The sequence below is a fragment of the Melozone crissalis genome, unplaced genomic scaffold (assembly GCF_028551555.1).
Source record: "Melozone crissalis strain CALT ecotype California unplaced genomic scaffold, PUWL_Pcris_2 ptg000061l_1, whole genome shotgun sequence".
Classification (NCBI taxonomy): domain Eukaryota; kingdom Metazoa; phylum Chordata; class Aves; order Passeriformes; family Passerellidae; genus Melozone; species Melozone crissalis.
The window spans coordinates 14,317,940-14,345,298 of record NW_026535839.1 but is presented as its reverse complement, the minus strand read 5'-3'; the positions used below and the strand labels follow the sequence as shown (position 1 = coordinate 14,345,298).

Genomic DNA, 27,359 nt, shown 5'->3' with positions numbered 1-27,359 from the left:
ACGTGTTGTGCCTTGGAGCAGAAAGGAGCTGACATAAAACTGTCTCTGTGGCAGATTCTTGTCTTCCTGTGAGATGTGTGCTGTACAGAGTCCAGTGGCTGCATCAGACCAGGAAATGTGCAAAGGAATGGGTTATAACTGGAATGCTAATTAACATAGGGAGTTCCTTCATAGAGCACTGTTATTGTACTGTAGGCTTTAATAAGGCTAATTACATGTAATTTGTATCAATAACCTGCCAGCCTTGAAGACCAACAGTATTTGAGAACCTGTGTTAGGAGCCATTATTTCCTTAAGGATACTTGGCACCTTTGAAGACATAATTTTTTTAGATAATTGATGTCATAAAGCCATTATGTATTTTTTTATTGATGTGTAGATGTATGTTTATGTTTACAGCATATAAGTTTTATAATTTTGCAGGAGGTGAGTGATTTTCCAAAGCCTTTTTAGCTGGGGCACTGGCATAGCTGGAGATCAAGACTTGTCTCCAACAGAAGTGGTGGAAGAAAAAAAATTCAAATTACTAAGAACCTAACTCAAAAAAAAAAACAAAACCACAAAACCAAAACAAAAAAAACACCAAAACAAACAAACAAAAGCAGAAAAAGAGAGAAGGAACTGCAGATCTGGCTTTAGAGGAGAAGCTGACGGCTGGGGCTGTTCATCCTGGAGGGCAGCCCCCTGAGGGAGGTTTTAATTCTCTGTCTGTGAATACCCCAGATGGGTGAGGGCTGTGATGAGGGGCTCAGGCTCCTCTCAGTGGTGCCCAGTGCAATAGGCACAAACTGAAATACAAAAAATGAAGGAATTTGGGAATTGAGTAACCCATTCTAGTTGGCCCTGCTTTGAGAAGGGAGATCCACAAAGTTCCTGTGACTGAGATGGCTTATCTGGTGAGTGTCTATCAGTGCAAAGATATTTAGTGGTATTTTGAATCTCTTTACACCTGTTTGTTTTTCCACCTTTCAGTGCTGATTTTAGACAGAAAAATACCAAGGTTGTGTTCTGACCTAAGACTGTAGCACCATGCTGTTAATTAGGGGTCGTTCATGCCTCCTGCTCCATGAGTTGCTTTTTTCTTAAGAGCCCTCTTCTAAACATTTTTATTGCTTTATAGCCTTGATGAAGAGAGGGAAGCTTGGCCTGACAGTTCAAGAATGGCTCTTCTGTATTCAGACAGGCACCAGCTGTATAACTGCTGCTGATTACCTAAGATTTCTGTAAAAAAATAAATCCCAATTTTGCAGCAATTTTCTGTGACCTTTGCTTACTCTTCACCTCGGTGTTGGTTTCCAGATGCCTGGACTCAGGTCCAGTGGCTGAGCTGGAATGTGTCTGGTGCCTCAATCAGCACCATTACCTTACCCTGCATAAGTGAGGGCAGTGTTGGCTCATTTCAGTGGGCAGAGCCAGCTGGGCTGTCCCAGTGGGCCCTGATCCCTATGGCACTGCAGTGGTGAGCAGTGATGCTGCTGGTGAGAGAACAAAACTCACCCTTTGTCCTTCCACCATGTTGTAATCACTGCAGGAATCACTGCTGCCCTGTCCCACAGCCGGGTGCAGTGCTCCTGGCTAATTCCTGGAGGTCAGAACTGTCACACAGCGAGGTGGAAGCCTTGGCAGGGCCCAGGGGAAGGATTCTTGGTGCTGAATTTGGCACTGGGCTGTGCTGGCTTTGCTGTTTGTTAGTACCATGCAGTTGTGAAGTTTGTGTGAGCTCCTCAGACCTTTGCCCTTGCAGTGATCTCTCCCAGGGGTGGAGGGCAGTGGTCTGGACAAACATCCCTGTGCTGATGTGGGACACTGCTGTGGAGGCTGTCACACCTCCAGCTGTCACCTCTGCAGGGAGTTACTGCCCGAGGTGGTGGCAGCCCTGGGGAGGTGCTGTGTCAGAACCCAGGACATCCCTCTGGCTGTCCTGGAGTACCAGGACCCCTGCCAGGGGACTCAGAGACCCTGGCACAGAGCCCAAAACACCTGTGGGTTTGATTATGACCCATGGAGCAAATTATCAACCTTAGATGAAGATCTGCAAGCCACAACAGTTTGAGTAGAATGATGGTGAATTTATCACAGGGTGAAAAAGTAGATTTTTGGGGTTTTTAGAATGGTGGTTCAGGGAGCAAGAAGGATGGATCTGGGTGTGTCCAGCCTTTCTCCTTCTTCTTCTTGGCCTCCATCTTCTGCTGTGATGTTGGCACTTTTAGATGGTTTAGAGTAGAAGCTCACTGTCTAACATAGGTGATAGGTATTGGGAAGTAATTGTAAATATTGTACACGGAGTTTTTAGTATAAAGACAAAACACTGCCCCGGGGGCAGGCAGAGTGCTTTGGACTGTCTTGCTGCATGGACCTCGGCTGAACAGGAGAAAAGTTTTATAGATAAGGAACAATAAACAACCTTGAGACTGAGAACTGAAGAGCTCTGACTCCTTCTTCAAGCACCAGGCTGGGAAAAGAGACTTTGTGACACATCTCGGGGTCACTGTGAGCAGCAGAGACCCGAGACAGTGCTGGAGTGGCCAGGGCTGGCAGGGTCAGGGCTCACCCCACTTTAGAAAGCTGTGCTAAGGGCTGGCAATCCAAAATAGTCTCCTTAGGCAATCCTTCTGGCAGGACTTGTGGAGGGACTGCTGTTGGCAGCCTGAGTTCCTGAGGGCATTCTGGACATAAGGAGACTGCAATAATCTGGTGGCAGCAAGGAATAAACTCTCCCCTCCAATGAATGCAGAAATTGGAAAGGTCAGGCCAAGTCAGGATTTGAAAATATGCTGCAGGGAGAGAAGATGGAGCAGAGCCTTGTGGCCTGCAAACCCTCCTGGAGGAAAATCTGCTGGTTTGCACTGACTGTGGCTCTACTCTCTTCCCATCCCACCAACCAGAGCCACAGCAGAGTCTCAGTAAGTTGAAGGGTTTAGATGAAAATTACTTGGTTTTCAATTTATGTTTGTCGACACAAATGGCATCTCTGTAAGGGTTTACATAGGTAACATAATCCATTTTCTTCTCAATGAAAGAGATTTAAAAAGCTGTCTTGAAATTGTTTTGGATCCAGGCAGTGAAGTAGTTTGCTATCACCACAAGGAGGCTGAGGATCCTTCTGCTTTCTCATGTGCTTTGTATTGTCACAGCTTTGGAGATTATCCAGAGCAGAGAGGGGCTGGTACGTCTGATGTGGCATATACTAATTCTCTGCAAAAAATAAATATTTGTCATGTTCTGGCAAACTCACAACAAGCACATAAGAAATGTGCATTTTCTAACTGAAAACACACAAAACATCAGCTTAAGTCCATCAGGCTCAAAATCTTCTCCCTCTAAATTTTCCTCAGAACAAAAAAATATAATGAAAAATACATTCTTTCTGTTTCCAAGTGAAGCAGAGATTAGAAGAAAAAAGCCCTATCTTTCTTTTTTTCCATAAACTCCTCCTGAAACATGCTTGAAGCACTGGAAAAATTAGTAGGCATATGATAAATGGCCCATGAGCAGCAGATGCAGAAATCTGTGTGCCTTTCTAAAATAACTGTCTTAAGGGGAACTTTTATGTCGTTATTTCTTAGCCACTCTGGTTATCAGAAAGGCTCTGCACAGCAGCATATATCATGCTTTTATTTTAATTAAACATATCTCAAAGAAGAGCTTGTAAAAACCTAGCTAGAGGTATTTTATAGGGCTTGAACCTGGGGTCATTTTGTTCTATTCATCTCATTTGTATTCAGGGGTTTCTCCACGTTCTGGGAGCAGAAAGGTTGTGGGGCACAGGATGGGTAAGAACACGGTTTGTGCAAGGGGGCTGTTTCTACAGCAGTAGAGTTCTTTGTAAGGTAGCTGCTCTATAATACTTACATCTTCTTTTGCAAGGGAGAAGTGGCCATTTATTTTAGGACTTTTACCCTTTCATTTTTTAAAGTAGGATAATGCATTTTCTGAAACACCTTTGGTCTGCAAGCTGTGCCTGTATTTTCCTTCTTAACAGCCCCAGCCAGCCTTCTCAAACACTAAAGGTGCAATTTTGATTATGCTGAAACATTCATATTTCCAGAATCAGCTTTTAACAATGTTTTCTGGTTTATTCCTTGGTAGCAAAGAGGCAGCTGAACAAAGTGCCCAGTTCCCAAGAATTATCTGGGAGACAGAGCTGAGTGCAGTAGTTTCAGTACAAGGTAATATTGAAGTAGATTGGCTCAATGGAGCTTTAGTGGAAGGAACATTCATAAAGAGCTGTGTGAGAGAGTGTATTAAATGGACTGGTGTCAGGATTCATTTGTTATACTTACTAGGGATTTGCCTGCTTACTACACAAGCACCCTTTATTACTGTATTGAATTTAGACATCACCCACTCCTTGGCAATATAACTTTTTTTCCCTTTGTGTGTGCTGCAGTTTACTTTTTATTCTCTTCCATCTGCCATCAAACCAACAGCTGATGCACTTTTTTATCAGAGTGGTGATAAAACAGCAGATCCAGAAGGTTTTTCAGAGCAGTGATTTCTGTGTGGTGTGTTGGTAGCTTGGCTGCCTCCCTTGCAGAAATCCAGGTAACATTTTACAGGATCAGTGGCTGACATTGGGGACATGAATTTATAAGGATAGGATCTTGTTAGTTGTGTAATCTTTACCAGAGTAATTTCATACAGACCTTGTGTTGGCTTTTAAAACAGTTTTTGAAATAGACACCATGGGATTAATGCTGAGATTTCGGCTTTCCACGGGAGATTTCTACATTCACTTAAATGCAGAGAAGGGATTCTTCAAACTCCAGCACTGTGCAACCACTGCTGAACTTCACAGGGCTTTCTGTGACAATGTTGAAGGCTGAGACATCAACCACTCTGTGGAAAAGAAGCTTCCTTCAGGCAAATAAATGTATTTTATTTTATTTCTAAGCTTGAAAGGTAAAAAAATGCACATGCATTTTAAAAGCATTTTGGGTGTATCTGTATAGTGTATAAGGCAAACAGAAACACATATTTGTTTCACTACAACCACAGATATCCTTCTAACCCATACTATTTTAGTTGCTTACAATTATAAAATATGAAATCTTAAAAAACCTGAATTTTTATATGCATGAAACCTGATCACAGCATGCATGTTTAAGGAATCTAGATTCTGGATAACTCAGGGGTTCTGGTATATTAGAACTGAATTTTTTCCACAGATGGAGTTATATTTATTCTGAAACCTTAAAATAATGTGGTATGAATATTCTTGATTTAAAAAATATTCTCCAGTGAAAAGTGTTCAAGAGCTGGCTGGATGTGGCACTTAGGGCTGTGGTCTGGTTGACTGGTGATCACTCAAAGCTTGGACTTGGTGGTCTCTGAGGTCTTTTCCAACCTAAATGCTTCTGTGATTCTGAATTTAAATACTCATAACAAGTGTAGGCTTAGACCTGCAAAATTACTAATTTCCATAAATAATGGTTGCATCTTTGTGAAATGTAGCTGTTCTGTGTTTGGGTGTCATAGCTGTGTTTTAGAGCTTCTGCCACTAATTGATCAAACAGGGTGTGTGATAGCATTTGAAATATATCCAGTTTATAAATGCAATCTAGCGGTTAATAGGATATTTATGTATGGCCACACATGCAGGTGTGTTACAGGTGGAGGGGGAAATGTGGGAGCCAGTGTCACCAAGCTGATCCAATCCTGCCCTGCATTTTAATACTCTTGTCATACCTGATAATGCTGTACCACACCATGGAGGGCTCCTGTTACTGAGTTTTGGTGCTCTGGGGGTATTTTGTGTGTCAGCAGGAGGTTCTGTGTTTGTGGTGCCATTTGTGCTGCTGCTGGGGGCTTTGCTCAGCACTGCTCCCTGCAATGCCAGCCATGGCCCCCTTCAGCCTGCCTGCAGCAGCATCAGGGCTGCTGATTCCAGAAAGATGGAACTGCCCCAGCCCAAGCCAGGAGAATACCTGGGTGTGACATTCAGCATGTGAAGAGAAGCATGACAGTGCTGAAAATGTCTGAAAGAATTCACATTGCTGCTCCCTGCAATATATCCAGGATATATTGTTCCACTGGCTATTGGGGTTTTACCACCTTCTGACTAATCTGTATGAAAAGGGATTGAAAATGCAAATAGCTTCAGATAGCTCAGGCTGAAAGAGCAGGGAGTTTTCTGAGCCATTAATACTGTTCTGCATAGAGGCTTATCTGGCACTGGGTTAATAACGCATATCACAGCACTCCCAGCGCCTTGCAGTTCCTTTGGCTCCTGTTAGCAGCACAGCTGGACTCCTACACTGCTTTTACCTTGTTTAAAAAAGAAATCTAATTGGTCATTAAACTGCATTAGCATCTGTAATGAGCCCATCATCCCTTTTCAGCTTTTTTTCCTTGCCTGTCTTCAAGAAGCCTCTGTCAGCCTGTTTGATGCGAGCCTTAACAACACAGCAGTGTAGTTAAATGCAAAATTTTGTTCTAAGAAATGGTATGATAAAATTTTAATTAATCTTGTTGTTTATTCTGATCCCTCAACAGAAAATGAATCCTTTCTCTGCAGGATTTACTAGTGTTTGGATTTATTTGAAGTTCCGGTGCTTCTGTGTTAAAATGAATAAATTTTTACTTACTAGAGTAAAACATTCAGGTGTGATGTAAAGGCAGTTATATATCAGTCTTCACATTCAGAACCTTTCTACAATTTGAATATTAGACTTTTTCTTACTTATTTCAATGTATCCTCATCTTTCTTTTCTCTCATTACCTGATTTCATGTGAAAATTTCTTCATGTGGTTCTCTTTTTCTTAATTCATTAGATTTGGCATGGCTGTTTATTGTATCATCTTGACATCTGGCTAGTGTAGCTCGTTTGAAACAAATAATGTGCTCCGACAAAGCCATATAAAATTAACCCTTTTGATCTAAGCAGACAGGTGCATGTTCAGTATGACCAAAATACTTGCTCTGTAAAACTTATTTAGCAAAAGTAAAACATTTTTGTGCTCTCTTCTTGTTTCCATCCAATGGAACATTTAACAGCATTTTCAAAACATTTTTAGAATTTACTGTTTACATCTTCTAGTACATCTAGAAGATTACATCTGCTGTCAAAAGCAGTGCCTCTTAACTGGAGGGAAAAAAAAACCCAAACTAAAAAGAGATCTGCAAAACTGCAATATAAATAAAGCATTTCAGTCTTGTTTGGAAAGTTGTAAATCCCTGTACTATAACAAATGTTTTAGGGGAAGTTATAAATCCCTATGCAATTGAAATATATCAGAAGTATCTTTATCCTATGGTTAGAGCATAGAATATTCTACATGTTTTTGTCTGTGGTTTTTAGGTTGATTAGGTTGGAGTTTTTGTACTTTCTCTGTCACATTGCTGGTTTTTTTTTTTTTCTTTTTTATCTGTGAATTCTATCATTATTATCCTGCCCAGTGAGGGGTTTGGGGTTTTCCTTAATGATTTACAGCTGTTCTGTGTGAGAAGGGACAGACATGCAAACTAAACATACAAAAGATATATTTTTTAAAACAAAACTCCAAGGAATGTTAGAGCACTCTTACAATACCAGCGCTCCCACCACAGACCTCATGTATATGCATGATGTGAGACCACCACGTGGGAGAAGCAATATGAGCAAGGGGGGAGAGAAAATGAATATTGATAAAACATGTCACAAACTGTGAACAGCCCACAGGAAATATCTAATCTCGGTGGGTGTGCTTAACTGAGACAGATTAAAATCTAAATCCATGCAGCTGATAATGTTTTTTATCTTGAAAGGTCAACTGGGTATTTGACACTCCTGGTCTGACCAGGAACCTTTGTAAAAGACATTGGGGAGGGTGTCTTCAATACATTTTATTTAGAATGGACATTTATGACTGGTCGTTGACCTTGGGATTCCATTAGCAGTAATGAAGGGCAGCAGTAATGCCTTGAGCCCAGCACAGCAAATGATGCATAATGCACAGATGAGAGCTCCATGCTGGGCTGGGCTGTCCCACGGTGCTGTCCCTGCATTCCTGGCTCCAGGAGGATAAAAGGAAGCACTTAGTGACACTTAGAACAGTGGCACTGCTTTGGAAATATTTTTAGTTTACAATGTGTTGGTGTTGTGCTTTTTTTGTTTCCCTTCTTCCCTTCTCTCCCTTTTCTGCCTCCTTGCTTTGGAAAACATAAGACAGAGTTTCTAATTCTCTACAGAAACGAGGACAAACTCTGTTTGCCTACTCACATATGAGTTCAGTTGAGGGCTGTCAGAAAGATGTATTACCAAGTACAACAAAATATTTCCAGAGTGCCCTTACATGAAAATGTTTTAAACTCCATTTATTTGTGGAGTTTCTAACTGGCTCTGGGTGACATTCATTGTACCAGAAGCACAAGTGCTGAAGGATCAACAATCACAGAATGATTTGTGTTGGAAGGGAATTAAAGATCCTGTAGTTCAAACCTTCTGCCATAGGCAGGGACATCTCTAAGCTCAGCCAGTCTGCACCAGTGAGCAGGAATTCAAGTGAAGGTGCCAAGGAGGAGCTCAACTGAAATAGAAAGTGTGCAGGAGGTGGAAACAGAGACCAGAGAAAAATACACAGATATTGTCTGTGTGTGTGGGATGGGATTGAGGAAATCATCCTTGTGGCTCTTATTGTTCCTGTTCCTCTTTGGTGGGACTTGAGACTGGTTATAGCCCAGAGAACTTCAGAAGGAAGTGAAATCAACTTCCTAATTCCATGACTTCCCCATCACCCTGACATTGTTTAGTTTCTGATAACAAGAAGTCCCAATGTCTTAAGTTAAACACAATATCAGCAATAATCAGGCTGACTTATACATGATGAAAGCACAAGAGAAATAACCTAAATCATATTCTGAGCTGCAGACATTCAATTTATGGTAATGGTGACTGAGAACAGAATATTTCACTGCTTATTTGTCATTACAGTTGGATTTGTCCTGAGACAATTTTTAATTCTCTGGATTTTCTTACCTATTTCAAACTAATTTATTATTAATGTGAGAGATTTTATATGTTTGGAGGGCATGGGTGTGGTGTTTTTGTTCTTGTTGGTTTCTCATACAATCAAATATTTTCAATGTGCCCCAGAACATGAAATTTCACTTATTGAACATCAGCTTAGTAAAAATATGTATAACTGCATATACTTCAAAGAATATTCTCTAGATAATACTTCAGTCTCATCTTCCTTGGAAGGATAAAAAGAAGTACCTAGCTTAAGTATGAGATTGTGAGCTACTCTTGAATTGTGAAGAACAAATGGAGTTATGAGTTTCACATTTGAGTGACTTTTATTAATTGTCTCTCCTGTCTGCACTTGGATATTATTTGCCTAGAGATAATAGCTCAGCAAAATTTTGTTTAGCCTAAAATACTAATAAATTGCATAATTCTATCAGGTTAATCTTAAACCACTGATTTTTCTTGCCCTTCTTTCCGTCCTTGTTATGCAAGTTGTTTATGAAATCACAAATTTTTGATATATCACTAGAAGACCCAAACAATTGGCATTGTCAGCAAATGAAAGCCATAAAGATAGCAGGCATTCAGGCTTTAGAAAGTACATTGTTTTCTTACTAGAATAGGTTGAAAATAAAAACAATAAAGTTGACCACTGAGCCGTGGCAATGTTGGCAGAAGGATGGAGGTTTTAAAGGTCATATTGGAAAAATCTTATTTTTAAATGCAAACTCACCTGAAAATCGCACATTTCCTTGGGAAAAGAAAGTTTGCCTTTGGAAATGAGGCTTGCCAACCTTTGTCATTGTACCAAGCTGAAAAAGCAATTTGGAACCCCCTACAGACTCACATTTTCCTTTTCAAAATAAAAGAGGGAGAGAAAAGAGAAGCTGCCACCACCCAAGCAGCAAACTTCACCCATGGTCTGTTATCCAGTGGCTGCCACCAAAAATACCCATTTCCTGAGTCAGAAGGATCATAAGGATCATTTCTTTTTTTTTTCTTCTTTTTATTGGAGGCTCTGGAGCATTGCTGGTGGATGGGCTTTGCTCCCAGCCAGCTGTTGTTGGATTGTCCCATGGCAGAGCTGGGATCCTGTGGAGCAGCATCTCCGTGGGGTTTGGGGTGCCCTGAGCACAGTGTGGAGCCAGCCTTGCCTTAGGACGAGCTCACCTGCCCTAGTGAGGGGTCACTGAGGAGATCCATGGATGGAAGGGTGAGGAGACAGGAAAAAAGGCAAATATTGACCTCTTCTTCCTCACTGAACCAGAGCGTGGCACCTCAACCATCTATAAAGGCCTTGCTCTAAATTAGGTGACAGTTTTTTAATGTCTTCTCTCCCTCTTAGCTGAACCTTTTCAAATTTGAGCCTGCTGAAGGTGTCTAAAGAAACCTTTTCTACTCATAAACAAGTTTCTGTAGAGAACACTCTAGAAACTACTTGATGTATCTGTTAAGTATTTTGTAACTTCTTTAACACATATTGCAAAAAACCACTTTACTTTAAGATCCCCTGATCTAATGCAAGCTCCCCAATGCTCCAATGCCAGCTGGGTACTCCTGGGCTGGCACTTCTGCCTCTACATCAAGTGCTAAAAGTTCCCATTCAAAATGGAAAATAATAAATGCCCCCAAGGTTTAGCTGTGCTGTGCTGGTGTTGGTGTGTGAGGTAGAATGGATTCACTTTGGCACAGGTAGGCAAGAGTTGTTACCACATTATTCACAGAGAAACTCTGATTTTTTGTCTCACCAAACCTTCCAGGAAGGTGGAGCACACTAAGTACTCTGCTTTTTTTCAGTATTACCAAACATGAATCAACCCCCTTATCCAACAGACATTAGCTGTATGCATCCTTGGCTCACTTCATCTTAGCTGATTTCATTACAAGTAAAATATTTAGTATTAGTTTCACATTAAAAATATTTTATTAGTTTTAGAAAATATTTGCAATGTATTTTCTCTTTTAGCCTACAGAACAGTACTTAAGGGAAAGTTCTAGCATGACATGGTAAAAATTGGTTTATTACTGTGACTGTATTTTCTGCATTATTGCATACTTAGATTTGAAGAAACATCTTTTGTCTTTTAAATATATTCACAAAATATATTTTCTCTAATTATTTGCTCTTGACGTGTGTTTTTAATAAGACATTTAAGTGAAAAGTACCTCTTCATCTTGTAAAACTGAAAGCAACAACTAATTAAAGCAGTAGTTTTGTTTTATTTGAAGGACAGTTATTTCTTTTGGAATGTGTTGCAAGCCTTGGTTTAAAGTAAATGAGCAGTTGAGCAGTGTTTTCTGTTTATAAAATGGAAGGGTTGCATTCTGAGTTCCTAATTTGAAGGTCACTGCAGCGGTTGGGGTGTGGTGTGAGCAATGGTGCTCCAGGAGCCCAGGGACACCCAGGGAGGCTCCTGTGAGAGGATTAATTTTGGAGTTCTTTGTTGTTTTGGGGTTTTTTTTTTTAATTAAATGTATAGCTGATGCCTTCAACTGCAAGTTGGAGTACTGTAAAGCACCAAAATCTGGAGAAGCTCCTCTAGAAAATATTTTCTGACACTTCTGCAGGACAGTGATGCTACAGCAAAACTAGTTTTTCTGGAGCTTGTCATTCTTAGAAATTCTGCCTTTGAGATACTGCTTAACATACGAGAGCATCCAAGCAGCTGGGTTTCATGTTTCCATTTAAATTGTCAAAAGAATCCTGTAACTTTTTTTTTTTTTATTAAAAATAAAAAAAAATCCTGAGCAACTTCTTCAGTAATGAGAAAATCTGCTCATTAGGGTGTTCCAGCTTTGATTCTGTAGTTTCTGTGATTTGGAGTCAGATACCAAAAACTTCAGTCTCATTAACACTGAGGAAAAAACAATCTTTTTCTCAAGTGATTGGCTCTAATCAGTCAAACATTTAAATAGCCTAATATCACTTCCCTGTTAAGAATTACTTTTGGTTTGGTTCTGCATAAAGTCTTTTGATTAAATTATTTTTTTAAATCCGTGAATGTCTCTGTTCATCCTTTTCCAGGAAGACCATGGCAAATTTTATAACAAAGTTGTGTACCTGGTTTAGAATAAGTACCAAGATGAATAATTAAATTTATTTTCTCTTAACCAATCAAATCCTCCCATTAATCATAAAAGTGGAACACTTAAGCAGTTGTAAGGGGTTCAGCTCTTCTTTATATTATTGCTAGAGCTGAAACTAGTCCTGCTTTTCATTTTTAGTGGATTAAAAACTTGGAAAATAAATGCCTTTTAAGAAATTACATATAACCTAGCAATTTGTTATACAGTTTCTTTGCTTCATGGATTCTGACATTCCCTAGGAAAACTAAGATTTAAAGTTATCGTGTAGATACTGCTGTCTCTAATAGTGATGTAATGAGATGTCACACCTGTCAGCAATTTTTTATATAAAATATTTAGTGTTAAATGATGTCAAAAGTAAAAGTTTAATAGTTTTTATTTAAATTAAAAATATTGCTTTTTCATCTGCAATTTCACAAATGAATGTGAGAATGAAAATTTAGACATTAAAGAGAAAGGGGCAATATTCCGAGAATGTACTGTGAGGTAACAAACCAATTTAATGTCAGTGCAGAAAAAGGGGGGGAAAATGCAGTTCTGAATGTTGAGAAAAGAAAAAAGTTCATATCCACATTCTCTGCAAAGAAGAAACTCTGCTGTGGAGAGGTCACAGCAGACAAACTGAGTGGGAAAGCTTTGACTTTTTTGGTTTATAACCTTTTTTAGGCCATCAGCTGGCTGGAATGGGTAATTTTTTCCTGAAGTGTAATTTATTAGTTATAAATTTAGCAATATGTAATGAATAAGTGTTTGGTATTTCTTTAGCACAACCTAGCCACTGCTGCAGTAAAGGGATGGAAAGCTCCACTGGAATATTCAGGATGTAACCAAACACTCTAAGTGAAATTATTTTGCTGTTGTTCACCTATGTGGAAAAAATAGTGGGTATCAGAATCAAATCAAAAGTTACTTTATATTTTATTTAAATAATAGCACTTCAGTACATAAAAATCATTGCCATAAATACAGCAAATTCTGCTTGTGTTAACTGAAAAATCAGCTCATGTCTTAGATATTTGTAAAAATAATGGGGAGAGGTAGGATGAGGCTGGTGAAAATTCTTCTTCTTCTTTCCTGACATTTCAGCCCTTGTTCTTAAGTTTTGTGGTTTTTTAACCTAACAAACTCCTTTATATCAAGGAGTTTATCCTTCACTGTCACAGATGCTGGCATGGAATTCAGCGAAAGAAATCGATTTAATGTTTTGAAGGAGAAAAATTAGGTTAGCTTTACAGAGAAAACATTTAATAAGGATAAGAAATAAAGTCAAAACACAAGGTTTGTCTCTTCCTGACCAGAAATAAGACATGAAAAAGCACATGGCTGCTCCATTTCTTGGTTCTGAAGGACCTATGTCAAGTTGTATTTGGTTTTAATTATAGTTTAGTTAAAGGTCTTACAAAACCTGTTACAGTTCATAGAATAACTAAAAGAAATACTTTCTTGAAGTATTTACAGGTAGAATCTCTTCACTTAAATGGGAACCTGAAATTTAAATTATACAAAGCCTTGAACTGGATATTTTTTTCCAAATAAAACTCAATAGATTGTTCAGCTGAGAGGAAAGGTGAAGGAATAACAAATGCTCTTGTTTTACTTAGGTGCTTTGCAGTTGAAGCTCCCTGGGATGGTTTTTGTTATCTTCAGTTTTTCTGTATTTTTTACTAGGCAATGAGAGAGAATCACACGTGAGCAGAACTTTCTCCTTAGTTTGTTTTTGGCAGAGAAAATGTGCTTTGTGTTTGCTCACCTTCAGTCCTGCTGGGGATGTCTGCAGCAATTGCAGGGAAGGCACTTTTGCAACACTTCCCACTTGAGAAGGTATTTCATTTTTACATGAAAGTCAGGCATTTCTTACATATAAATCCTTGTCTTAGAATATCCTGAGCTGGAAGGGACCCACAAGGAAATCCAAAGTCCAACTCATTTACTGTAGAACTGTGTCACTGACACAGCTGATGGCTTTGTCAAGGTTGCAGAGTACATTTAGGATGGAGGCAGGAATTATGCCAGGAAATTCAGCATCCAGTGCTTTTTTAAAATTATTTTTTACCCCAGAGAAGGTGGATACAAGATTGGAAGCAGGCCAGGATGGGAGTAGAAGTCCCCATTGCTTGTGGTGTAAGATCCTTGTGCTTCCAGGCATTTATGCTGCCCTAGTCTGACAAGAAGTCTTTGTAGTAACTGCATGTCTGCAGAGAAAAGTTTTTCTTTGTTTTTGCTTGGAGGAAAGGCATGGCAGTGAGCCTCAAAGGGGAAAAACCCTATAATCATTTAGGCTGAAATGCTTCTTAATTCAAATGGTGTGCTACTTAGAGAACTTGATAAGAAGGATTAGAACTGGAAAAGAAAGGCATTTTTAAAAGCAAAGCTATTACAGGGTTCATTACTTTATTTATACGTTCTCCAAAATCACATGAATGAAGGGAAAAAATGAGGAGAAAAAATACTGGCTTCAGTTCAGAATGTCAATTACTACTTTTTTTAATCCTCTTTTCACAATTTATTTGACATCTTGAACAGGAGCCAAAAAAGCTATTATAACTATAAAACATATTCATTGGTATAAATCTCATTAAGTTGAGCAATTTAATTAAGGTATTGACATGCTTAATTGATACGTGCAAGGAGAGACCATTTTCATTTCTAATTTCCATACGTTTTCTGCTTTTAAGAAAACTAGCTCCGTAAAAATGTTATAGATTCAGCTGAGCCCTGTCATCCCAAAGGAGCACTTGCTGCCATTTACCTTGATTTAGAGCCAACTACTCTTCTAAGTGGAGCTCCATTAAATGGATCTGATGTATGTCTGACTCAAACATGCGTCAGCTTCTCTTATGATCAATAGTGGAATATTTATATTAATAAAGCACCAAGTTAATTAAATAAAATAGTCTTCTGGGTAAACTTAAGATACTAGGGGATGGGCAGCGAATCAATATACTCTGCCATTTGAACATTAACTATGTGCTCTGAAATTTTATGCTACCTTAGCAAAGATGCTTGCAGTGTTGGAGTCTTGGATGCACAGAAAGCCTCAGGGCAGGGATCTGCTAAGCAGCCTGGGCAGGATTTGTTTATCGAGGTAGAAAAGAAACCAACAAACAAAATGCCTTGGGTCAGTTTGGCTTCTGTGACTTCATTCCTGCAGACATATTGGGAATCCTTTGTTCTGGATTAGGACTGAACACAATAAAATGGGTGTTCTCCCAGTTCCCTGAACTATTCCAGTGGTGCCAGAGAAGGGGCACATGTGACACACTTGCCATGTCAGGGTTTATCAGTGATGGTGAAGAGTCACAGAAGCCCTACAAGGACATTTTAAAAACTGCTTTTAAAATGTGTTGGCCATTCATGAGCATGTCTGGTTCTGGTGCATTGCACGTTTCAGCCCAAAGCACAGCTGTCCTTCAGCCTTTCCCATCCCCATGGGCTCTGTTATTGGAATCAAATACAACACTCTGTCCCCACAGACAGAGCTGGGAGAGAGATTTCTACATGAGTGGGTGACCTTTGGCCACTGTGGGATCCTACCCCTGCTCAAGATGCAGTCACCAGTCCCAGATTCACGTCACCATACTGCCCTGATAAGCAAACCCTGCTGTCCCTGTGGCACTGGTGTATTTCTATGACATGCAGATGGCCTTTGAAGGAAGCAAGTTCCCTCAGGTGCTGTTGCAATCCACAGCTTCCACTTCATCCTACTTTTTATCTACATTATAAAGTTTTAGTACAATAAAGTGAAAAATGTGCTTTTTAATCCTGTGGCTTTAATGAATGCCTCACTTCAATAACCAAAGAAGATGCTTGAAAGGACAAGGAAATATTAATTCATTATTAATAATTTGTTCAGTCAGTTCAGAACTTGTCCTGTGTAAATATGCTTCCATCTCCTTAGCCAGGGCACCATGACATTGCTGAAAACACTGATATTTCTGGTCCAGAGGCAGTGGTTGTGTGCTAGAGCCCTCAGTTCCTGCATTCCTTCTTTACCCAAGGGCACGGGGCTCCCTCCTCTTGGGGATTAAAGGAGCTGAGTTACAGCTGAGGGAATTAGAACATGTTCATTTGGGCCTTCTCTCCTCTTTCAAATCTCCCATGTGTGGGCTGGGCTCTGGTCCTCGCTGAGCATCCCCTGACCATAACCAGAGGTCTGAAATCTCAGTGAGGGGATTATTAGCTGGCTTCTGTGAGACAGACACTGCCATAGAAGTGACAAATCAGAATGTAAACCCACAGGGAGATAGTTTATGGAATAATGTACAGAATTTAATAAAATAATCAGTAGTGATACTTCTGGGCTATTGTAGGAAGAGAACATAGACATTGTCTTGTGGGTTGGGATTTTGGCCTGGTTAAAATGCTTCTAATTACCAGGCATTAGGGACAAACTAAAGGAATAATCTCATTTGTCTTGGAGTGAATTGTCTTCCAGTTCAGCATTTACTGAAAATACATGGTTTAGATCCTATATTTCTAATTATGTAGAAGAAGACAAATGTATGGTGTGTCTAATACTTCCAAATACTCTTCATCCATGAAGAAATAAATGTAGACTCTTATTTAATATTGCTAATCAAAGCACATGTAGGTTACAGCTGACAGTTGAAAATATTTAATATATGTAAAATTACTTCTGTACTGTTATTGTCCTTGGTAAAGTGTTGGTAATGCATCCCAGCTCTAACATTTAGTGTTTGTTTTTTTCCTTTTTTCCTTTACATCATTCTATGATTCAGAAAGACTGAACAAAGAGTGCAAGCTAGAAAGAGCATTGGAACCATATGTGTTATAGTTGTATATAATCTATATCATAATTGTATAAACTTAACAGAGTGGGATAAGTTTAGCAAGAAAACCACTTTCTGTGTTAGCCACAGTTCCCTGGTATTTAAAGTTGTCTTTCCACAAATTCAATGTTCAAAGAAAGGAGGAGTGATTGCATCTGAGCTGGGATAAAAACAGGTTCCATTATGAATTCCTTTCTGGAACCAGACAAAAACCTTTGTGTATGGAACTGGGATGAAGATATTCTTGTGTATTTTTTTAACCGACTCTTAGTTTCTGTCTCTTGATTGTTGGTTTTCCACATGACATCTGGAAGTAATGATGTGAATAATATCAGGATGTAAACTTTCCAAGTCTTATAATGAAGTTAAATTTCCTTTTCTGATAAGACTGTTTTTTCATATGACCCATGACACCCTTTTAGCTAATTGGTTTTTTCAAAAGCTTGCTAAGGAGGTGTCATAAATTGAAAAAACTTTTGGGGTAATAAATCAAGTTTTACTGTCAGGCATATCTTCTCTTCACATAACTGAGCTGGACTTGGGAGAAAGTCATCATCATTCCCAGCAGTGATGAAATCAAATCATGCTGGAATTTGATGTTCTTTGATTTGAGAGTGCCTCAACAATGAAACAGCAAAGCGTGGACACACTGGGGTCTGTTGTGCAGGAGCCACTCCTCCCTCTCTCCTGGTTAGCTCTTTTACATTTAATTCAATTTTGTGTGCTGACATTGTCAATCTGGAATTCAGCAGTGCTTGACAGGGAGTCAGGGGAGAGCCAAGTTCATTTCTGGAAGTGGCTTTATGCAGATGAACTCGTGCGGTCTCTGTAAGGAGGCAGCTGCTGATGAATCAGGAGTGCCCTTGTTCCCTCCTCAGCGTCGGGAATAAAGCTCAAAAAACACCACAAACACCTTGGAGAGGTGCTGTAAACCATTCCCACACACCCAGGTCTCCCTATGAGTGTTTTTGGGTGTTTGAGGATTAAAAATGAGGGTTTTCAAAGCAGAATCTGGAGGATTTTGTTTTGCAGTGTTTGGGTGGATTCGAGGAAATTAATTCAGTTTGTAACTTGTTCAGGCCAGAGTGGTTTGAAAGTGGCAATGAAGTCCTGGGAACACTGGTAATTCTCGTGAATTGTCCTGATTTTAGCTGTTTTCAGTAAAGGTTTAGGTCTTTGGTAGTTGATTTATGGAAACACTCAAATAAAACCCTCAGTAAGCTGAGCAGAATGATTGTGAAATCATTAGCTAAAAGCTAATTTTGGTTTAGGTTTGTGTCACATTAGCATGTTTGTTCTACTGGTATACTTGAGTTTTATTTTCTCTACATTCCATTTAAATGCCTTTTTCTAAAGCATGGCATTATTAAATGATAAACTTCCTGTGCATGGAGTGGATTCTGAAGGTGCATTACCTACGTGAATAATCATTGAAAAGAAGAAATTATTGGTTATGCTCCAGTGAACATTTTTTGGTGTGGATAAAGCAGGAGGATGAGGTTTGTAAGGGTGTGATGTGATGCAGCTGTAATGGTCAGGGTGGCCTGAAGAGCTGCTGGATTTGTGGATCCTCCCAAAAACCAGAGAGCTGCTGTTACCTCAACACATAAATGAATATCCCCACTCCAGAGAACCACTTTGTGGTATTACATCTTGGTCTAATAGATCTGGATGTCACATCCACACAGAAAAAAATGAATTATGGCTACAAACCAGCCTGAAGTGGATTTCCTTACATCTGCAGTGTTTCACTGGGACTCTCAGGGCTAAACCATCCATAGCAGGGAAGATACATAAAGGTGAAACTGTGGGAGAAAAAGAGAAGCTAAAGTATTAGAAAAAAAGGAAAAGGTGCATGGAACTCCTCTGTCCTTTGTCTTGGGCTTCTGTACCTGTTCCTGCAGTCTGCTGAGTATCAGCAGGATAGATATTGCTGGTCCAGTATTATAATTGATTTTTAAAACTTTGTTTACAGCTCCAGTACCAGTGTGCCCTTCTGGCACAGGTGCACTTTTTAGCACAGAACAGAATAAAGGCCCTCTGATAGCTGGGCCTGAGCTGTAAACAATGTTGTTTTTCTCACTGCACTGCATTCAAATACTTTGCAACTCACTGGAATGGATGGAAATTCAAGTTGGTTTTACTATCCACAGATTCTCTATAATTTTTATTACTTCTTATATAGCCACAGGAATGTCTTCAGTGATCATACAAACAAATTATATAATTGGCCTTTTTCAGGAGAACTTGGTAAAAAAAAAACTCCTAGATCTTTACACATGTAATTGCTACTTAATCCTAGGAAAAATCTTATTTTCTTAGCTAAAGTACAGGATCACAGCCTGAATTAAATAAATACTGTTGTGGTTATTGTTTTCATTGTACAATGTGATGCTTAGGTACACAAAAATATTAACTGGCAGGGGATTTTTTTCCTTTAATATATTAGTAAAGTAGTGAAGTAGTAAAGTGCAGAAAAAAAATCTTTAGTATAAAAATGTTCATCTTTAACAAGGTTAAGACAGATCAGCCAAAAGAGAGTCTCGCTCCAGATGCTGATCAGTTATCCAAAGACAGTGCATGTTTTATTCTTTATGATTTCACATGTTTATCTTCTAAAATAAAAAATCATCATAATTAAAAAATGTATGACCAATCAACTGCAAATATATTTTTTTTAATGGTCAGGCAGGGCTGTGGAGGCTCCTGTGTCTGTGGGGAGATCAGAGGAGGGTGATGTTGCCTACTGATGTTTAGAATTTGCAAATGCATAGAATTTCTTTCCTGTATGGTTCAACAGACAAAAGTATAAACCCCTAAACTAGTCAACAGTATAAAACCAGTGCTTTTTAAAATTAGCTTAAAATAAAGGCACCTCCATATAGCTGCATTTATATTTTAGCAAGTATTAACATTAATAAGCAGTGAGAGAGCTTTTGAATTCACGCTGGTTTAGCAGCAAGAAAATATTGACAAAAATAGAAAATGATGGGGACAATCATTCCTTTCTTCTGATGTTAGGGCTTCAGTCCCCCTGTCTGAGGTGTGTGGTGTCCCCACTAAATCACAGGAGCTCCTCTGTGTTCCAATCTCACTTCCAGTGCAGTTGGAGGATTTGTGAGCATCACCACCCTGGGAGGCTCTGTTTTGTCAGAGGTGCAGTGGGGCAGGACAGTTCCAGAGGAAAGGTGTTCCTGTCCAGGTGGATCCCAGCGGTTCAGAGCTGTCTCTGCTGGCCTGGCACCCTCCCCACACACGGGAAGGTTCAGTGGATGGATGGCACAGCGTGGATTCCTGAGCTCTGGGGCTCACTGGGAAGGGTTTTTGTGTCTCTGCCCACACTCCCTGGAGCACCTGGAGCCCCATGCTGCCTCTCTTTGTGTTCCTTTGCCTCCCTGATCAAAAGGAAGGATTAATTATATTGATATATTTTCTAAAGCACTAAAACCCTGCTAACAAAGACATCTTCTTGTCATTTATTAGTCAGAACCCTATCCCATTTCCAGTGAGCTGCTTCTCTTCAAGAGTTTCCCCTGAGTCCACTGGCTGTTACTTTCCAGGTCCTACTCCCTGACATACCCAAAACTGAGTGTAAATACTGTGAGGAAAGATTTTACTTTTGTGTGTATGCTCCAAAAGACAAAACAGATGCTGCTTCCTAAAATGAAAGCTCACCATCAGTCTCAAGATGGGTGGTTTTAAAATAAGAGTCTCCTAAATGCTGTCTGATCACCATTTGCTGAGCTTTTTGGAAATGGCAGGAGGAGGGAGAACTATAAAAGTCATAAAGATAAATGTTGCCTTTAGTTGGACATTGGCATTGATTAGTTTTACAGTTTATTTAAAATGATATAAAAAAACATTTAGTTAAAATGATATAAAAATATAATTTAAAAATATTTAAAAAAACATTTATTTAAAATTATGTAAAAATATTTAAAATGATATAAAAATGTTGATTTATTTTACAGTTTATTTAAAATTATATAAAAATATTTACTCATCTTCTAAGAGATATTCTAATAGATTTTTTTCAATTTGTTGGGTGCATCAACAGACAAATGTTGCACTGTGTCTCAGTGAAACAAGGTAGGGTTTGGTTGTTTGGGGGTTTTTTTGTTTGTTTTTTTAAGCAACCAAGAATTTAAAAAACCTCTAATGAAGACTTAAGTAGTCACAAATGAGTATTCTCTATTCTTTTAAACATTTAAAAAGACCTCAGCATGCGCTGTGTGATCCCCGTGGTTGTGTCAGGACAGCAGTCATGAAACTGCACAACTCCACAGAGCTTGGATCCTTTGAAGGACCTTTATTAACAGATGGTTTTTAAATTGTCCTTGGAGAAGGTGGAAGATGATGATAAAATAATCATCCTCTGCTGAGATCTTTTTCCCCTGACTCCTTAGTGAGCACCTCTCCCAAATCCTGAGGCTCTGGCTCTGCTCAGTGTCCTGCTCTCACAATGAAGGTGTGTGTGCCTGGGTAATGGGGCTGTGGGCAAGTGCTGAAACCCAGAAGCACAGAATTAACATCTCTCGCTTCACAGTGCCACTGGATCAACAGAGAAACCGTGGTGTTTATCTTGTGCAGGCTTAGCACAGTGCTCGTGCAGCAGTGCGTGACTGTGTGAAAGCACCGAGCGCTGCTTTAATTGGAATTTTGGAGCTAAACTCCCTCCTCAAAACAAACAAGACGAAACCAAACCTGTGTTTCCCCTGCAGCCTCCCAGGGCAGGAGCTGAGAGGCAGCTGTATTGTGTTTAGTGAAACACAGTCACCTTGTTCAGGGTGCACAGCAGCTGCAGGACCTGCTCTGTTTGCAGAGCTCAGATCCTTCTCACCCTCTTTACTTCTCGTGCACTGCTAGGAGGATTTTTTTTCCTTTTAGAAAATCAGCGGTGATGCCAAGTTTCCACAGAGTAATGCTTTACAGCACTGCTGTTGTTAAGCTCTTGCCTTGTAGCCCATCAGCAATAACACTTTTCCATTTTTCCATCAGACACAGAGCTACAAGTGCTGCTTTACTGTAAATATCATTTTTACACTGGCCCTGCTGAGAGGGAGAAGCCATTCCTGCACTCAGGGCACAGGTGCTGATGAGTGTCAGACTTGCCACAGCTTGTTCTAATTACTGGAGGAGGGACCTGATTTGGGCAATGCATTTCCCACCTGGAAGATGATAAATATCTTGAATTTAACTTCCACATTTACGTGACTCAAAGTTTCTGAATTGTCCTTAACTGTTAACTCTGTTATTTTTTAATCTGACTGTAGAACAGGAAAAACTAATTCTGAACAGTTTTGGAAATACTAGGACATTATCTCCTAGGTAAAAATAATATTTAGTTGTTGAAAATGCTAAATATTAGTTTTGATTAAAAAAAATTTTAAAAGATACCATATAATTTTGGCAGAGCAGGAAAAATCCTTTTGTTCCTTGCTGTAAATGAAATGCATAATATTCTGTGCTGGAATTTTTACAGATACAATTAAACTCCTTTTTTTCCCTGATTTCCTTGATCTTTTTGCCTCACTTTCCCTTGCACACTCTTCCTGTTGGTCCCCTTGCCCTGTCTCCTCTCTGAGTGTAGGAGTTCTCTTCCCTCAAGTATTGTTCTAGGACAAAGCTGACTTGTATAATTCCTCCCTTTATTGACTTGCTTATCTTTTATTACACGATACTTAGAGATACCTATTATCTTTGGATTATACTCTCTAATTTTCCCCATCTGTTATTCTTTAACTCCTTAATTGTTCTACTTAATTCAGTAAAACATTGCAGGATAGAGTTTATGTGTAACATGCTGTACAAATTAAAACTAATTCTAATGAGACAAATTGCAGTGACCAGATTGTGTTAAGTATGTGACCTTTAGTGGAGCAGTTCAGTTTAGGTTTAGTCCAGTTGTAAAGAAAAATTAGATTGAAGAGTAGTCATTAAACTTTAAAAGTGCACAAAAACCTCAGGAAAGTTTTATTTTATTTAATTTTAATCAGTGCATTGGACTGAAATGTTTTAAACCAAGGAATCCTAATTTGTAAAAGAATGTAAACAAGCTACCAACAGGGATGAATTAATTCTTATTTCTTTCAGCTGCACATTCTGTAGCCAGAGCAGAGCTGTTGGGCACAGCGCTAAATTCTTGGCATTGGTGGCAGCCCTTTCTTAAAATCAGGAGTAGTATCTTTCATTAGCAGAGCAGGTGAACAATATTAACTTTCCAGTATTATTCTGGCAACAAGAGAGGATAGGAAACAGTTTTATTTTGCACTCAAGTCCCATATCCAGTCAAAGGAACCAATGTTTGTCTTATGGTTTTGTACCAGCTGCTTCAGAGAGCTGTGTGTGAGCTCCCCTGACTTACTCCAAGATGCAATTAAGTTGTGGATAAACTGAAATGCTCCTGAAGAAAGGAATCAGGTTTGTTAGGCTGGATTTTCCCTTCGTTTTAAGTAAACCATTGGTTCCATGTGTTAATAATTAATTCTGTGAGTTTGCAGTTTTACTATGGAATAAACATAGAGTAAAATGCTGGGGAAGATACAGGTTTGGCTGTGCAGAATTTGCTCTGGGTGACTTGTTCTTTAAGTCTTTGCATTAAACTCTTTAGACATTAAAGGCAAGCTGAGTTCTTTATTGGATAACACTGCATGGTGATCTCTCAGCCCATCTGAGTGGGGGAAATAATTAAAGATTAGTGTTCAACCACATTAAATACTTCTTAATCAAGCTGTTTTTCAGACAGATGTAAAAAAAAAAAAAAAAAAAAAAAAGTATTTTTAAATTTGCAAATCTGGGTTTGGTTTTTTCTTTGTTTGAAAAGGAAGAAAAGCTAAGCATAATGCCATCACTGCTGAATTTTTGATTTTCCTATAATATATGTTATTTCCAGTACCTTTTTAATTTTGCAAGTTGTATTTAAGTAGTTGTTTTAATGTTTTAGATCTGTAGTCCAAATGAAGATTCATTCTGTGGATGTTTGTAGGGTCTGTGTTCCAATTTAGTGATTTATGTTCCCTTACCGGCAAAATAATAATAATAAAAATGTCTTAATGTATTCTGTTGCTCTGTTAGATAGCTGAATTTCCACTCAGGATGCAATAGGCAGCTTTAGAGCAGAAGCTGAAACCAGCAGTACAGCAAAGACTGCAGAGGCACTTAGGAAATGTCAGCACTTTTGGATGGGGTTTTTTTTTTCCCTTTCCAATCCTTTTATCAGTGAAGCACTTACAATTCACATTGGAAGATCAAGAAAACAATATTAGACTTGCAGAGGGAGTTCATCTGTGTCCAAAGCATTTTAGCTAAATTAAAATAAAATCTAAGAAAGGTATTGGCTTGTGCCAACTCTTGCAGGAGTCTGGGCTGGGCTAACATGAGCTGTGAGCCTCAGCTGCTGGGTCTGTCAGCTCCTGCCTCTCTCCCCTGTGCAAAATGCCAGCCCAAGCTCTTTTACATCCCTGTGGCTCCGTTCCCCCAGCTCAGAAATGAGGATGCTGTTTCCTCTGGGGTATTTTTGCTGTGGAAGCTGTTGGATGAGTTGGAAAAATTAATTTTAATGCACAGAGGACTAAGTAATATACTTATTTCACAATCTCAGTCAATTTTAATATTTTAGTATTTAAAATTTGTTCTGCTGTTCTCCCCTGAGTTCCTCTGGGCTCTGCTGCCTGTGCCCAGCACTGCAGTGCCCCAGGCTGGGTGTGCTCTGTGGCCTGCTGCAAAGCTGTGTGCCAGGTCAAACTGCACAGAACCTGCCTGCATTTATCAAAACAATTGATATCAAAACAAGGACCGTTCAATCTAGAAATGTTTGCTTAGCTCAGCTCATCTGTTTGACCAGGATGCAGATGAGCACGTTCTGGTTTTGTTGATGCTTTCTCCCAGCACCAGAGGGACTCTTGCAAGGAGGGTGCTGCAGATGGACTGGCACATTCTGGTTTGTCCTCAGGTCAAGTGATTTCAGCTCTCTAACACTGCCTGTTTTGGGAAGTTTATTATTCCCTAAGTCTGGAATTTTTCAGATTTCCCCTTTCCCATCATGTTCCCCCCAGGCACTGGACTTGTCTTCCATTACAGAAATAGGGGGCTTGAAGCTTCTGTCGAAGTAGGAAATCTATTAGTAATCATCACTCTTTTTTTTTTTTTTTTCTGTTTATTTTTCTTAATTACTGCCATATTTTTCCATCTGCTTTTCAGGTTTTTGTTTTGGCCTCACATTAATTTTCTGGTTTTCAGCAGTTACTATTAATAACTAATATTTTTTTGCATGCCATTGCTGTAAGCTTCTCATCATGTCTGCCGTGACAAGCAGGGAATAAAAAGCTGGAACTTTAGGATAAACTCAGCAGAGAAGTTTCTTGTTAAAGCCTTCTGTTACTTCAGAGCAAATTTTGTGAAGTGCACAGGCTGAGCCTGGTTGAGGTTTGCTTGCTTATGAAAGATGCTTAACAAAACTCTGGCAAAATGTCAGGAAGCACAGAGAAACACTCCTCTTGACCATCTCAAAATAGGGTGATTATAATTGTGAGAAGGCAGAAAAAGAAACATTGGTGACTTTTCCTCCATGCTGTCTCACTAATTCCACTCAGGCTCAGATTTATGGAATCAGTCCATGATCCAGGAGATTGAAAGAGGCAGGTTTGTTAGCTGGAAAAGAGAGCCTTATAGAGAATAAAAATAATACACTTTACAAGAAGGTTTTCATAGAAAACAGATGAACTTCCTGCAGTCCCCTGGTTTTGCCTGGCTGCAGGTTAAAAGTTGAGCATAAAGACAAAGCAGAGATCAAATATATAAATTAGCCCTTGTAGAACACATCAATGCTATGAAATATCACTTGAAAACCTGATTTACTTTTACACATGACTGAAAATGCACAATAAAATACCAGACAAATGCAACTTGAGATGGTGGATTAAGTGTGGTTTTATTTGACCACACAATTCCACTTTTCCAAGCCCTTTTTGTTCTGCTTTGCATGTGTCTTCCTTTCAGATCTTAACTAATTTTTGGCTTGCTAAGCCATTTTGTCACACTTTTGCCACAGCTCTGCTGTGCCTCAGTGTCACACCAAAGTGACAGCTTAAAACTTCCTCCTTCTGGGTCTGAAATACCCTGTGCTTTGTCTCCTCTCTGTCCCAGTTCCCTGATCATTTGTCTGGGTTGAAGGCCTGTCTTTAAAGAACTAATATTTTGTTGCTGGCAATATAAAGGGAAGGTGAAGGCGGGGTCAGAGTGTGGATCAGTGTTAAACAAATTGTGAAGGTCACAAAGAATTTTAATCTGACTTGAAAAAGAGACTTGTATCCGGCAGCACATTTTTGTTTGCGCTCCTCTGAATGGACAATTGTGGCTACTTTGAGAATTTGGTGTAGACTGCGTGACTGGTAGAAATTGAATTAGTCTCGTGACAAGGACATAGTCCCCTTTTTTCCTTATCTGCCTGATGGAAAGCAGAAGAAAGCCCCGTGTGACACGTCTTGACCCGCAGCGTCAATGTGGGCTTTTGTGACAGGCTCTGATTTCTGGCCTCTCATTTGATAAAACCAATTTGGTGGAGGCTAGAAAGGAGCTCGCTGAGCAGTAAATGTACTTACAGAAGAGGGTGGCTGGGGTGAGTACAGAGGGCTGCCAGCCCCTCCTAATAATCATCACAGAACCAGAGTTTCTCTCTGAAAATGGGGCAGAGCCTTGGGGATGCTCTCACCCAAACAATGCCCTGTGCAGTTCTGCAGGATCACTTTTATTTGTCCCTTTGTCATCACTGAGCCTTCCCTTTCCTCCATTTGCTTCTTTCTTATATTTTTCTTTCCCATTTCTCTGCCTTCCTTTTTTCTTCCTCCATTCCTGTCTTGCCCCACCCTGTGTCCTTCAAACCAGACTGAAACCTCTCCCCCTTCTCCATGCTGATGGGGCACCCAGAGGAAAATCAGGGTAAATGCTGCTTTTCCTCAGCATGAAAACATCCCAGCTTTCTGCTTTCATGTCCATTTCCCACCCATTCCTGGAGCTCTCCTTCCACCTCCGCTGCCCTGCTGGAGGGCTGTGAACCTGGAACTATTTATAGTTCATCAAGGGGAAAAGCTCTCAAATGCAGGCTGGGAATCAGGAAAATGTTACCTGCGCTCACAATGCATATCTAACCATTTTTAACGTGCTTTAAGTACCAGAAAGACTTTTTGAATTGCTTGTTGGTTGTTTAGTTTTTTGTTGGTGCTTTTTAAACAAGGTTAAAAATTCAGTTTTTCCCATTGATACATAATGCAGTGGAATTTTAATGCAGTAGATTAAGATCTTTTTAGTTTAAATTTAAAAGGCTCACAAGAGAATGATTGTCATGTTTTTCCTGAATATTAACTTCAAATAAGAAGTTGTAATCTGAGCAGGGCTAGCCAAGTATTTTTGCAGTCTGTAAACAAATAGAAGCATGCAGAGAAAATTACATTTACACTACAGGGTTGTGATTCCAAGGCATGAGATTTGGCTGCAGGTACTCTGACAATGAACTATGGCATTGCCAGCAACACCATCA

At 39.5% G+C, this 27,359-nt stretch overlaps 1 protein-coding gene across 1 annotated transcript in view; it reads left to right on the top strand.

Annotated features, from left to right (window-relative positions):
• The window catches only part of SLIT3 (slit guidance ligand 3), a 483,586-nt gene that overhangs the window by 212,753 nt on the left and 243,474 nt on the right, over window positions 1-27,359 (top strand). The gene's annotated exons all lie outside the window — the stretch shown is intronic.